Raw genomic sequence first — 14,218 nt, forward strand, 5'->3', positions numbered from 1 at the left:
AATTTTGGTGCTCTTGGATCCCACACAGGTCTGGGGGTTGTTTGCTACTGCAGCAAAGCTATCTAATGCAAGAACTCCTTAGACTTGAGGTGGGAGGGAAAGGGGGTTGAGAGATGAGCTCCAGGAGGTATATTTCTTGATTTCACTTGGGGTACAATGTCTAGCCAGCAGCATAGGAGTCAGCTAGAGCACTGGACTGGGGGTTGAAAAGGAGTAACAAAAGACCCTTAAGTATTTTTCTTTAAAACAGAATCAGGTCAGTTGCTGCTGAGAAAGTTATCTTAATTTTATTTTTTAACAGCCACTATGTTTTTGTTGTTGAGTATCTCAAACTGGAAGTTCTTCATCATTTTTTTTCCAAGAAGGGTAATGAGCATCACTTTTTTTTTTTTTTTTTTTTTTTTTTAGTGTTTAAATAGATGGCAATGCCTCTCCCTTTCTATCCAACGTGGAGTCAAACAATAACAATTACTCAGGTGCAGACCACAGTGATTTTCCTCCCAAAGCCTGTGGATAACACTCCATGTGCACTTGGCATTGGCAGGAAAAAAGTCTGAAGTAGCAGATTTCTATGTATTTGTAGGCAACTTTTTATTGACCAGATATATACTGACCTTGTTTTCATCCTTTTGATGGTTCTGCCTGGACCTCTGCAGGCTTGAATTTATCCTTATTGGGTTTCCTTAATCAGAGGCTGATCTTTAACCTGACCTTTAACATTCTGGTCTTTCACACACTTAGAGACTTTTTCTTTAGTTGTGAGCTGTGTGGTGGGAGTGCCTCAGATTTCCTTCATTAACAACCACAAGTAGTTATTGGCCCTGCTATGCCGTTAAGGGACATTTCCTGTGTAGTTGTGATGTCTTGAGACAAGTTTCTGGCCCCATGGAGCTTAAAGTCTGAGGGTGGACGTCTTCTCTCTGTCTGGTGAGTCAGTGTTCTTTATGGGGCACAATGCTCCTTGTGTGTATAAGAACGTGGTCTCACAGGATGGACACAGATCTTTTTATGTAAAGAACAGCAACCTGATAGGTAAAAATATCAGTGCTCTTTGATTAGTTCTACTTGATAAAGCTTGCACATAATAAGACCCATTGCTCAGACCATAAGGTCTAAGAAGGCATGGATTTTTGTCTGCATTGTTCATATGACACTAGAACAATCCTCAGGATATAACCACTGAAAATATTTGCTGAGTGGATAATAGATTATAATACATCTTTACCTTGAGACTATAACTTCTCATGTCATTTCCTTTACTCTTATATTCTGAGAGGATACCCAGAATTTCTGTTCCTCACCACTGACTCACGTTTCCCTACTGTCAGCTCTGCCTTCCTGTTTCCACAGCCCTTTTGTGACCTCACTGCACGTCTGGTCTCTGCCCTCATGCTTCCAGTTCCTTCCCAGTGACCCCTGTCTCCCTGATGCCCATCTCACCTGTGTCTTCCTTCTTCCTGTCCGGGGAGGAGAACCCAGCACTCTTCAGGTCCCTCTCATGCGTGTGTCCTTCTCTTTAGAGGATGACCTTTTCTTTGTCTTGATATTTTATCCCCCTTTAAAAAATGAGAAAGCCAGCCTTGGTTGTCAGATGTCACATGAGAGTTTGCCATCCTGTTCCAAGAATTTCTTTTAATGACTTCCATTCTCTCTTGCATTATAGAAAATTGGGTTTGGGGCTGTACTTTTTTCATTATCAAAAACCAAAGGGGTCAAAGGGTATCAACTTCATGTGGAATAAAAGAGTGGAAAGAGATGCGAGAATTCTTATGCTGTGCATGTCTCCCTTTTACAGATGAGAAGACTGAGACCCGCAAGAATAGGTTTGCTCAGTCTTGAGGCTAATGCATAATGTTTTAGCTCCTGCCTGCTCCCCTGTGGCACCAGCAAATGTCACTTCTAATAGGGAGACGATGCAAACCTGGTGCTCCCTTTCCGCCTCCATGGGAAGTGTTTCTCAGCTGCAACATTAGGACTAAGTCCTGACCCCATTAGAGCCTCTCTTCCATCAGCAATCTCCCTCTATATATTTTAGATTCCTGGATCATATTCTTTCAAAGTCACAGTCTTTGTCTTTCAGATACCCAAGTGTTTCTGATTTAATTAAGAATGTGGAAGAGGAGGAGGTGGTAGGTTAGGGGTGGGGGACACATGCCAGAATAATGTGATGGTTACGTTTCCTCCTCTGAAGTTTTTCCAAGGCCATTTGTCTGCGCTCCTTTATTAGGAGTCATTTTGGGCTCAGGTCCAGATGCCTGCTGGCTTTGCCCTTTGCTGCCATAAAGGCATTATCCACTACCAGGAAATGAGTCTGCACAAGCCCACAAAGTGATCACCCAGGGCTGAGTCCAGTCCAGGTCAAGTAGGTAAAGAACAATTCTCTTACACAAATCAATTAAGATTTATTGCAGTTGACTTGAAGAAGGATAAGATTTACTCTCCACTGGGAATTTCAGAGCTCAGGGATAGCCAAGTTGTGTCTATGGGCTTTAGTCCGTCCTAATGACATTTACATATGAAGAATTTCATTATTTGGGCTTAAGAACTACTTATTATTACCAGTTTCTGGCATAAGAATAATAATAATAATTATTATTATAATTAATAATAAAACAATTGTAAATTAAGGAGCTGGTATGAAAATAGATGAAGTTTGCATTTTATTCAGCAAGCATAGTTTTATTATTAATTTTATGCATTATTTACAGTGATAGTTAAATATATTGATCTTAGCAAAGCAGGAAGTGTTGTCACACCAACAACTAGATTTGACTAAGGAAAAGGTAATAATTATCAATTAGCGGGAATTACTGCTAATAAGGTTGGGGGAAGTGCAGAAAATTTCTGATTAGGAAGAACTGACACTTTCATAGTGTTGTGTAAATTGCCAGGATTTTAAAAATACATCTGCCTCGTATGATATTTAAAAAGAAAAAAAAAAGTGTCAGCCACATAATTGCTAGATACATCTAAGATACAAACCTTTTTGTTGTTCTTTTAATCATTTGGAAGAAGAGGAGTCATTGCTTAGAAGGTTTTTGTCCTTTTCTGTGGATAACAAGTAAAATTAACCAACAGCTCAATTATTCTGTTAATGAGGAATCCCAACCCCCAGTTGCACAATTTCAATTTATTCCCCCGGCCCTGCCAATACCCTCTTTTCTAGTATTAATCAACTCTCTTCCCATAGGGAAAAAATGATATGCTGAAAGAGGGTGAGCGTGTATTGAGGGGAAGACGGAGGCTGATCACACACTGTAATGTGGAAGCAAACATGAACTTAAAAGAATCCATTTTACAAACGAGGAAACTGAGGCACCAAAAGTTTGCTCGGCCAGCCTGGGACAGAGAAAAGCTTAAGTCTACTGCTGAGGTCCCTACTGTTATCCAACCCTGCAGGTGTCCAGGATGAAATATGTTCTTTGTAGACTGTTGTTTTGCACGAATGTTTTGGCTATTTGTTGGTCCTCATTTTATTAATCAATAAGAGCTTTTAAGCTGCATGAGGTAAGCAGTACAAGTGGGATAATTCCAGGCAGGAGCAGAGCAAAAGACTCTCGTTAGTGAGGGCAGCCTTGTCCAAGATAAATATGAGGTGCCCTTTCAGCTTTTGGGAACCCTGACAACCTGCCAGCTGCCCTGGGGTCTTTGAGCAGCTGGAGAAAGAGGTTCACGGTCCACAGGTCTGAGGCCAAGCCAGTTTTTGTTCTTCCATTTCAGCTCTGACACATGACCATTGAAGTCCGCTGCTTTGCACCGAAGTTAAGATCCAAACAAAACGAGTCACCTGCTCACGGGACGTCTAGTGCCTCGACCTCATTTGTGCACCGCTGCCTAACATGATGCCGAGCACCTTGGCTCTGAATTCAACTGTGTTCCCACATTCTCTACTACTTACCATTATAATAGCGCTGTCAGCACCCTTACTAGCGCCACTTACCAGATAAACTCTGAGCATCTTTGCTGACACACACCCCACCCTGTGTGATGACCCAGTCATCTGGATTCTGTCTTCACAGCACCTCATGGCCTTAGCTTGTGTTCTCCAAGCTCACCTACCGGCATTCAGTTCCCCGAACACCTATCCACCTGGCAGGTTCCTGCTGGGTTTCTCACCTGGCTGCCTGCCTTCTCTCCTGTGGGTCTCTGCTCCACGTTGGGCACTGATGCCAGAATGTTCTATTCTTGGAGCTATTTTTTTTTTCTTTAAAATCACATGAGCAAATAATAGATTAATTCTCATCATAAAATGCCTAAAAATAAATAATACTGAGCAATTTATAAGAGCTCCCCTTCACCCCAAAGCAGATATAGCACCCTCAAACAGCTCTGCTCCCTCCCAATGCTCTGTCTTCTATGCATCGAGAGACAAAAACAGGCACGTAATTTTTTATTTGTGTGTTTATATGAATAAGAATATTCATCTATTTCTGTGGCTTATTATTTTCACCTAGCAGTGAGATAATTCCAGATCAGTTCATATAGCTGCCGTAACTTATTTTCAATGGCTCTTTGGTGTTCCAAAGTTTGGGATTTTAGAATTCTTTTTCTCATGTATTGATGGACTTCGGGATTAATTTTGCTTTGACTCTTACATGTAGTGATACAATAAAAAAATCCTGGGAGGGTGCGTATCATTGGGCAATACATGCATGTAAGATGCTTTGAAAGTTAACTATCAAATTGTACCCCCCCAAAAACTGAACCAATTTTTAAAATGATCTTAGTCAGTGAGAATTCAGGCTGTCCTCAGTTTGAGGCTATTGCCTATTTTTTTTTTCAAATTTTGTCTTATTTAAATCCAAGTACTGAACGTAGAGTGTATTATTAGTTTCACAGGTAGTCAATGATTCATCAGTTGCTACGACACCCAATGTTCATTCCATCACGTGCTCTCCTTAATGCCCGTCACCCTGTTGTCTCACCCTCCACCCCTCTCCCCTACAGCAACCCTCAGTTTGTTTCCCATGATTGAGATTCTCTTATAGTTTGTCTCTCTCTTTGATTTCGTCTTCTTTTATTTTTCTTTCTCTTCCCCTATGATCCCGTTTTGTTTCTTAAATACCACATATGAATGAAATCGCATGACAATAGTCTTTCTCTGATTGACTTATTTTACTTAGCATAATATCCTCAAGTTCTATCCACTTCATTGCAAATAGTAAGATTTCATTTTTTTGATGGCTGAGTAATATTCCGTTGTGTGTGTCTATCTCATCTTCTTTATCCATTTATCCATAGAGGGGCATCTGGGCTCATCCCATAATTTGGCTATTGTGGACATTGCTGCCATAAAATAAAATAACGTGAAAATTGAGAGGAAACAAACCATAAGAGACACTGAACTCTGGAGAACAATCAGAGGGTTGCTGGAGGGAAGGGGGAGGGGGAGGGGGTAACAGGGTGATGGTCATTAAGGAGGGCACAGGGTGTAATGAGCACTGGGTGTTGTATGCACCCAGAATCTAGCGATTCTACCCCTAAAACTAATAAAAAATAATAAAATAATTGATATTTGGTGTGTAAGAATCAAATACACTCTTTCAGTTTGTTGTCTCTTAACTTTTCCTACAGCATCCTTTGACAAATAAAAGACTTGGATTTTTTTTTTTTTTTCCTGGCTTCTAGTTCTCATATTTTCTTCGGAAAACTTTATCTACTTCAAGATTTTATCTATCTATCAAACACCTATCGATCATCCACCTTGTTTTTTTTAAAGATTTATTTATTCATTTGAGAGACAGAGGGTGTGCACATGACAAGAGAAAGGGAAGGAGAAAAGAGTAAAAGAGGAACACCCAGGTGTTCGCTGTGTAGCGGGAAGTCTCGCTACAATCCTCCTGAATTGTGGTGGGAAACACAGGGAGCCAGAGGTTCAACAAGAGGGATGATCATGGACTGAGCTTTTCTGCAATGACTTCTCATCCTTTCAGGGTCTTTCATGTCCTGGGAGAACAGTTTCTGATATTCTCTAATTTTGTTCTGGCAAATCTAGTCAGAAGCAGCTGAGGACCAACGGACAGAACATGGAAGTTAAAAAAGAAAATGAATTTTTTAAAATTTTATTTATTTATTTGACAGAAAGAGAGCAAGAGAGAGAGCACAGTGGGGAAGGACAGAGGGAGAAGCAGGCTGCCCACTGAGCGGGACCCAACATGGTCTCCCTCCCTGTCCCCGGGATCATGACCGAAGTTGAAGGCAGAGGCTGAACCCGCTGAAACACCCAGGTGCCCTGTAAGGAAGTAAATCATTTATGGTTGGAAGTCTGTGTTTGACACTACCCCTGCCTAAAGTCCTCCTGCACTCTCCATAATCTCCTGGGTAAACTGGACATTTTCTGGCAGGTTCCAAGGGCCTCCTTCCTGACCCTCAGCACCCTATATATCTTCACTGCCTAACTACCCTTGCCCTGCAGGGTTCCTCTGGGAATTTGTGATCCTGTGGATCACTCTGCTCCAGCACGTTTCCAATGCTGGGAGGAGTTCTGAACCTACTTGCAGGTGACACACCTGCACTGGCCATCCTGAGTCCACTCATATATCAGCTCTCACAGAGGACTCCTGAGTCATTCCTAAACCTAGCCCTCCCTATCCAAACCCTAACCTGGACCATCCCTCCACCATCCTTATCCCTAAACCTAACCATACTTTCCGTCTTTAACCCTAAAGTTAACTTCAACCATTTTCCCCATAAACCTAAACCTAATCTCAACCAAACCCGCCCAACCTTAGTTCTCACCTCACCATTTCAACCTCTAACTATAAATCTTACCTCACCTTACTCACTCCTAACCCTAAACCAAACCACCACCTTATAATGTGAAAGGTGCATGGGTGAATGTGTGGATGGAGGTACTGATAGATGAGTGGATATATGTATGGATGGATGTATAGACACTCGCATAGCTGGATGGATGGATGGATGGATGGATGGCTCGCTGGCTGGCTGGATGGATAGACTAATAGATGACTACATATACATAGGTATGGATAGATCGATACTTACATGGGTAAGTGGATGGACAGGTGGATGGTGGACAGACTGACTAATAGATGGGTGTGTCTACATCCACCCATGTATAGATGAATGCATATTTACATGGATGGACAGGTGCATGGACTGATAGATGGGTGAATGGGTAGATGGGGGATAAGACAGTGAACTGTATGTGTATCTGTGCATAAGGGTGTGGGATGTGGATGTATGATGAGTGATGAGGATGATGAAATGTCTTACTAGATGTGAGGCGACCCATAAGAAAAATGTCATGTGAGAGGCTTACACCAGGGCGGTGGTAGAAGAAATGAGGATGCAAACAGAAATTCAAGGATTATTTTTTTGGAAGTCTGTGATACCATCATTGAAGATGTTAACACTGATGTGGTCCCATGGATATCAGGATATCTGTGTCACTCTGTGATTCATAGACTCTAAATGCATTTCCTTAGCACCTGCTGCATGTCTCATGCAAAGTGGCACACTTGGGTGCCTATGAATGTTTGGGTAGCACGAGGGCTGGCTTCAGGGTGATAACACTGTGGCTCAGTCCAAAGAGAACTGAGGGCGTACTACACTAGAAAGGTGCCGTTTTATCATGTAACTCATTAAGCCAGTGATTATGGTCTTCTTGGTGCATCAGGATAATGACCTATTTTTGTTTGTGTTGTTTGTTTTGTTTGTTTGTTTTGTGTTTGTTTTAAACAGACACACGCAGAACTTACAAATGCATGGTCTGAGGTGGGCCCGGACATTGCCAAGTGATTCTAATGTGTATCCAGGGAGGAGGACGACTTCATTCACAAATTCATTAATCAAATTCAACCAGAAAAACTCTTGCTTATTTTTCCAAGTGAATTTCACCTATTTGGTGACACTTCCTTTGCTTACAAAGCCAGCTAGCCACACTCCTCCTGACCCCGGTAACACCTTGTTCATACCTTTATTGAACCACTTAAGGAATCATGAAGTGTGTTCGTGTCGGGGTCTGTCTCCCCTCCCCTCACAGCTGCCATAGCCAGAAATCAGGTGACTGCAGAGGACAGAAGCATGAGGAATCTCAGGGAATCCTGTTACCAGAAATATGGTGTAGCATCCTAAGAATTAAAAGATTTTTCTGTCCTTGGAGGTGCACAACATCTCATCTCTTCATGTAGCTATTTTGTTCTGTCTCTCAGGGCACATGAACTAATAAGACTGTTAAACAGTGGCTTCCCTCCCCCAAAGTTGTTGTGTCTCAACCTCTCTGTCTCCAGAAAAGAGCATCTGATTGGCTGGTTCTTCTTGGGCCAGATGTCTATTCTTGACTCAAGCAGCTGAGACCGGGGAAGTAGAGTCATGTACTGCTTAAACTCAGTCTTCCCAAGAAAGCTGAAAAGACAATCTCTCCGAAGGAGGGCTTAGAGTCAGGGAGAAAGGGACCCATACCCAATCCCATGCATGGCCCTAAAAGTCACCATAAATCTCCTAGTCAACACAGAGCCGAGTTCAGGGCTGGGCACCTGATAGGTGCTCAGGAAAGGTCCTGTTTAATGAATAAATAGAACGAAATGGATTTGAGGGTCTGACTGAAGAGGAATGATTTTCTCCCAAGGTCCAGAAATGTATTGAGAAGATTTCACAGATATGAGTCACCCTAAGCAGATACAAGGGAAAGACCTCATAGGAATCCTCCTTTGCTCTATGCCCTATCTGCCCCCCAGATGAGACATTTTTTGCTGCCTCATGGTTTCCAACTGTGTACTGTAGAGGGCACTACAGTGAGTTTAATTGTGCCCCCCCCCCCCCCGCAAAGATATATCTACCTGGAACCTGAGAATGTGACCTTATTTTGAAGTAGGTTCTTTGGAAATGTAATTAAAGATTCCTTTTTTTTTTTTTTTTTTAAGATTCATCCATACAATATAATGATTCCACAATTTAATGAATTACTAAGTGCTCAGCACATCAAATGCTCTCCTTAATCCTCGTCATCTATTTCACCCATCACCCTCCCACCTCTGGCAACCATCAGTTTGTTCTCCATAGTTAAGAGACTGGTTTTGTGTTTCTCTCTCTCTCTCTTTTTTCCTTGTCTATTGTGTTTCTTAAATTCCACATATGGGATCATCCTGAACTTAGGGTGGGTGTTTAATCAAATGTTAGGTGTCCTTATAAGACAAGGACAGAAAGGCAGAGGGAGATTTGAGACAGACAGAGAGAGAGAGAAAGAACAAAAGATTGGAGTGATGTTCCCCCAAGCCAAGGACTGCATGCAATACCAGAATGTGGAAGAAACAAGGAAGCGTTCTTCCCTAGAGCTTTCAGAATGAGTGTAGACTCATGGTCCTAAAAACCGTTAGAGAATGAATTTTTCTTGCTTTAAGCTGCCCAGTTTGTGGTCATTTGTTAGAGCAGCTCCAGGAAATTAGGATGGGGATGCAGAGGAATCTATTCCTCTAGGAACTTGGGTATATTTTTCCATCACATTTGAGTTTCAATTTACTGATAACAGCTTATCTTTTTTTTTATTTTATTTATTTATTTTTTAATTTTTTATTTTTTATAAACATGTATTTTTATCCTCAGGGGTACAGGTCTGTGAATTAGCACTCACCAAAGCACATACCCTCCCCAATGTCCATAACCCCACCCCCCCTTCTCCAAACCCCCTCCCCCCAGCAACCCTCAGTTTGTTTTGTAAGATTAAGAGTCACTTATGGTTTGTCTCCCTCCCAATCCCATCTTGTTTCATTGATTCTTCTCCTACCCACTTAAGCCCCCATGTTGCATCACCACTTATCTTGAACAAAGCCAGCATAGGGTAGGACTTTTCCTTGAATGTAGGATTCATACCAAGTTATTTTAGGAGACCAAAGAAGGGGTCTTGTGTTTTGATTTTGGGTGGCCAAAAAAATGTGTGCACTATCTCTTTTACGCTTCAAAAGCAGTCACTAATCATAGACTTGGAGGAAGGAGAGACAGAAGCACCATAGTTTGCCCTGACGTACACCTCTCTTCTCAACATGACAAGATTTTATGGTTTTGTTTCCTGAGACTTACAGATCCGTTCAGCAAGTTTCCAAGAGCAGGCTGATTTTACATGTGGTTTTGCCTCCTTTGAGCTTTTCTAGATGATCAAAATCCACACTATTTTAGTAGGAAATAAATAAATACATAAGGAGAGCATTATTTTTCTCAGGCAATCACCTTTTCTTCATTATAGCATTCCAGTTGCTGCTTCTACTGATGGATCTACATTTTTATCTCTCTCTCTCATTCCCACCAGGAGGAAGCGGTGTATCTACCCCTATTCTCCCTGGGAGCCTCATTTTCCATCAAAGGAGAAACGACTGTGTCTTGAGTGTCTGTCTTCACCCTCCTTCATTCCTGACCTGACCGTCCACACCTTGTCTTCTCTCATTTCTTTTGTTCACGTGAAAGAAGTTTTTCCATCTCCCCAGCTATTCTGTTGGAAGGAAAACAAATAAACCCTACTTTAAGCTTATCATCATTATTGTCATTATTTGCCATGAGGATTGTTGCTCTGGAAGTTGTAGAGTTGGGTCTGGTCACTGGAAGAAGCGGAAGAAGGGATTAAATAGACCTGGGATGATGATGTTGTCAGACATCCTGAAACTGCCTTACTTCCCCTCACCTTCCCCAGCTCCTGTCCTACTGCTGCCCTGGAGTTGTCACTATTTGAGGAGGAAGAAAGGACAGACTATGAGAAGAGCTTTAGAAAAAAGTTTGCCTCAGCTAACCGTGATGAAACAACCTCGCTCTTAAGGCAGAGTCATTTGGGTCACTTGTAAGCATGGAGGCAGGATCCTCATTAGAACTTTTCTCCAAATAGTGCATTCTTTCCCTGTTGGTCACTAAAAATACTGTAATTTTTAAATATTCAAATGGATCCATGATATAATGGAAGACCCATAATTTCTCTTGACCAGTGAGTTTGGGCAGAGGTTTCAGGCACTACTTCCAGGCTAGCATATATGATTGTCTGGAGAGATGGTCCCTTCCCTTATGTGGTGGAGCCTGGAGAACTCCATGTGATGGCCACTCAGCCTGACTAGATTAATAGGGAGAACCACTCTACCCTGAAGGAGTCCCAGGCACACAGGGTGACCTCTTTGCTGCCTTAAGGCATTGAATGGCAGGGACTATTTGTTACTGTGGCATAACCTGACTTAGCACCTGGAAAGAACATAATAAAAGGAGTGAGGAAGAGAAAGGACCATTTTCTGGATTGGACTCTACCACTTTGTGACTATGAATTCGTATAGACATGCTGATTGGTGCATGCCACCCAACTTACAACTCAAGTGAAGTCAGTAACTTCTGATCCCTGCAATCTGAGAATAATAAGCATTACACAGCTTTAAATAATGTGCAAACTCTTAATGGTTATTATGGTTAGAATAATTTGTGGCCTTAGTTATCTAATGGTTTTGTAAATATTCTTCTACTATATATGTTAGGTTATCATCTCTCTCCTACTTATTATCTTTTGAATTATAATGTATTTCTGGTGAAATTAAAAAAAAAACAAGATAAGCAATAGCTGATTAAAACAGACTACACTGAAGTATGAATGAAAAAAAATTGCTTTTCAGCTTTTCTTAAAGGATAACAGTAAAAGTCATGACTATCTTCCTTCCTTCCTTCCATGCAGATAGAATCAAAGGAGTCCAAAAATGTTACTTTTCATTGTTAATGCTTATTAGAGCAATCCATGAACATAGTTTAATGAGTCAAATGGTGTATAGTCCTTAACTCAGGTCATGTTAATTTCCAAATCCCCTCCTCAGACCCACCACTAAGATCTCATTTACATATTTACTTCTTCGTTATATTTTTAAATGGCGTGCCCATGCTGCACCTTCTTGTTTTCCTTTCTAGGTATTATTTATGGCCTTCCTTCAATGGAAAATGGCATGCTAAAAGGTTGGGTACCTTTTTGTGAGTGCCTGGGACTCCCTGGAAACAGGTTGAATCATGCACCCAGTAATGCATTTCTCAGACAAGTTAGCTCCATGCCAGGCATGGGGTCATGAGGAGTGACAAGAAACTAGGGAAGCGCCCTGCCCCAAATAGCAAGGCCTCAGATCTGCTAATGGCTGGTGGGAAGGCATTACGGAGAGGAGATGTGATATGATAGATAAGTAGTTCTGCCATTCGACAGCAAGTATGGCATTGTGTTGAAGAGGGAGGAATGATAAACCCATTTTTTGAAGGAGACTTGGGCTTTTTATGCCCACCCTCATTGTTCCTTTTTTCTGCCTTATTTTTAAACCAGATGACACTGGTTTCTGAGTCCATAGGAGAAAGGACGCTGCCGTGGCCTTATGGCAAAGAATGGGTCCAGTCCAGGTGGTCACAATAAAGAGACCCACCTATTATTTTATGTTTCTGTCTCCTCAGTTGGCTTTATCTTGATGAGAGTGAGGTAGAAGATCCACTATCTTGTTCAAGGACTTATTTTAAGGGACCAAGAACATTGTCAACAGGTGGAATCTGTTTTGTTGGAATCCCTCGGTTTTGTTCCCTCCTGGAGTAAAACAGATGAATCCATGGCCTGATAAATACTCTGTGGTCAAGTGCACCCTTGGAGATCGAGAAGCAATAAGGCGGGTAAGGAGAAAGTCAGAGAAGAGAAACTGCTCTACAGTTGACCTATCATTTTCTCATATTCCATTTCATATTTGTAACACACCTATGTGGTAGCTATAGCAAGCATAATAACTTACCCAGTCCAGGTGAAGAAACAGTCTAAGGAACTTTCCAGAGGATTCTTGGAATAATGACAGGTACACCGACTTAGAAGTCAAACCAGGTCTCTCTCTCCCTTCCTTTCTTTCTTTCTTTCTTAAGGATTTTATTTATTTATTTGAAATGGAGAGAGAAAGACTGGGAAAGAGAGAGAGAGAGTGTGTGTGTGTGTGTGTGTATGTGTGCACTCATGAGCAGGGGGAGGGAGAAACAGACTCCCTCCTGAGCAGGGGCCCAATGTGAGGCTCGATCCCAGAACCCTGGGGTGATGACCAGAGCTAAAGGCAAATGCTTAACTGACTGACTACCCAGGCACCCCCAGTCTTTGTTTATATTTCAGCTGTCCTAGTCACTAGATAAGGCAATAAATATTAAACAACATGAACAATAAATAGGCCTTAAGTATTATTATGCTTACACTGGTCTTAGATCTTAGTTATCTGATGTCTTAGGCAAACTACTTAGCTTGTCAGAGCATCCATTTCCTTAAGTATGAATTGGAGGTAATAATAGTTGCTTCAAGCTATTTGTTGAACATTTGGGACAATGCTCTCTAATACACATCGTTCACATGAGCCTGAGCTGTTGAAGTGTTTTGTGCATATTGGCTGATTTACAGCAAGCTTGTAAGATAGGGTCTGTAATGACTGCATTCTCCATCTTGCAGGTGGACAGGTAGCCTCCCTATGAGGCACAGTGATGTGCTTAAGATCACAAGTGCATTAGGCAGAGGATCTAAGGTCCAGCCCTCAACATTGTGATGCCCAAGCCTAAAACCATAACCCTTATGTAGTACCACTTCACACCTCCGAACTGTGTATAGGGCTGCATAGATTCTAGATTCTCAGTAAATGTTGGTGTCTTTGAGAAACATCTCCCAGGATCAAAAAGGTGCTAAAAATCTCTAGTCAACTAATCTCTGGGGATTTCTTCAAATGCCTCAACCTTCTCATACCTTCACTTTCTTCTTTGCTCAGCTGAAATTATTTCAGGAATATTTTTGTCAACACCCCCAAATCCCTAAATCTCTGTTTTTCACATCTATCTGAGTAAAAAATGAATCCCAGATGAACTCAGTAATTCATTTGTCTTCACTCAAGAAGCACTTGCTGCCAGAGATCACCTAGCAAGGCAGAATGCATTTATGTTCACCTTCCAGAGCAGGATCACCACCGCCACAAACTTCTCCTATGTTTTCTTGGCCCATCAAGATCCTGTTTCCACAAAAAAAATATTTCAAACCCTTACTACTTCTCTCACATCTCTGTAAACACCTCCACAACACATAGAAGAGGACAAAAACTCCACATTCTGAGATGAAATGGAAAGAGTGGGGTAAGAACTCCCTCATCTGTCTCTAGATACTAAATCTTCAACATACTCACATCTTGTCCTTCTCTTCTGGTAACGTCACTTTCATTTGAGGTTATCTCCATCCCCTCGTCCTGAGACAACCTTCCCTGTTTCA

Source organism: Mustela nivalis (assembly GCF_964662115.1).
Source record: "Mustela nivalis genome assembly, chromosome: 6".
In the NCBI taxonomy this organism is placed as follows: Eukaryota; Metazoa; Chordata; class Mammalia; order Carnivora; family Mustelidae; genus Mustela; species Mustela nivalis.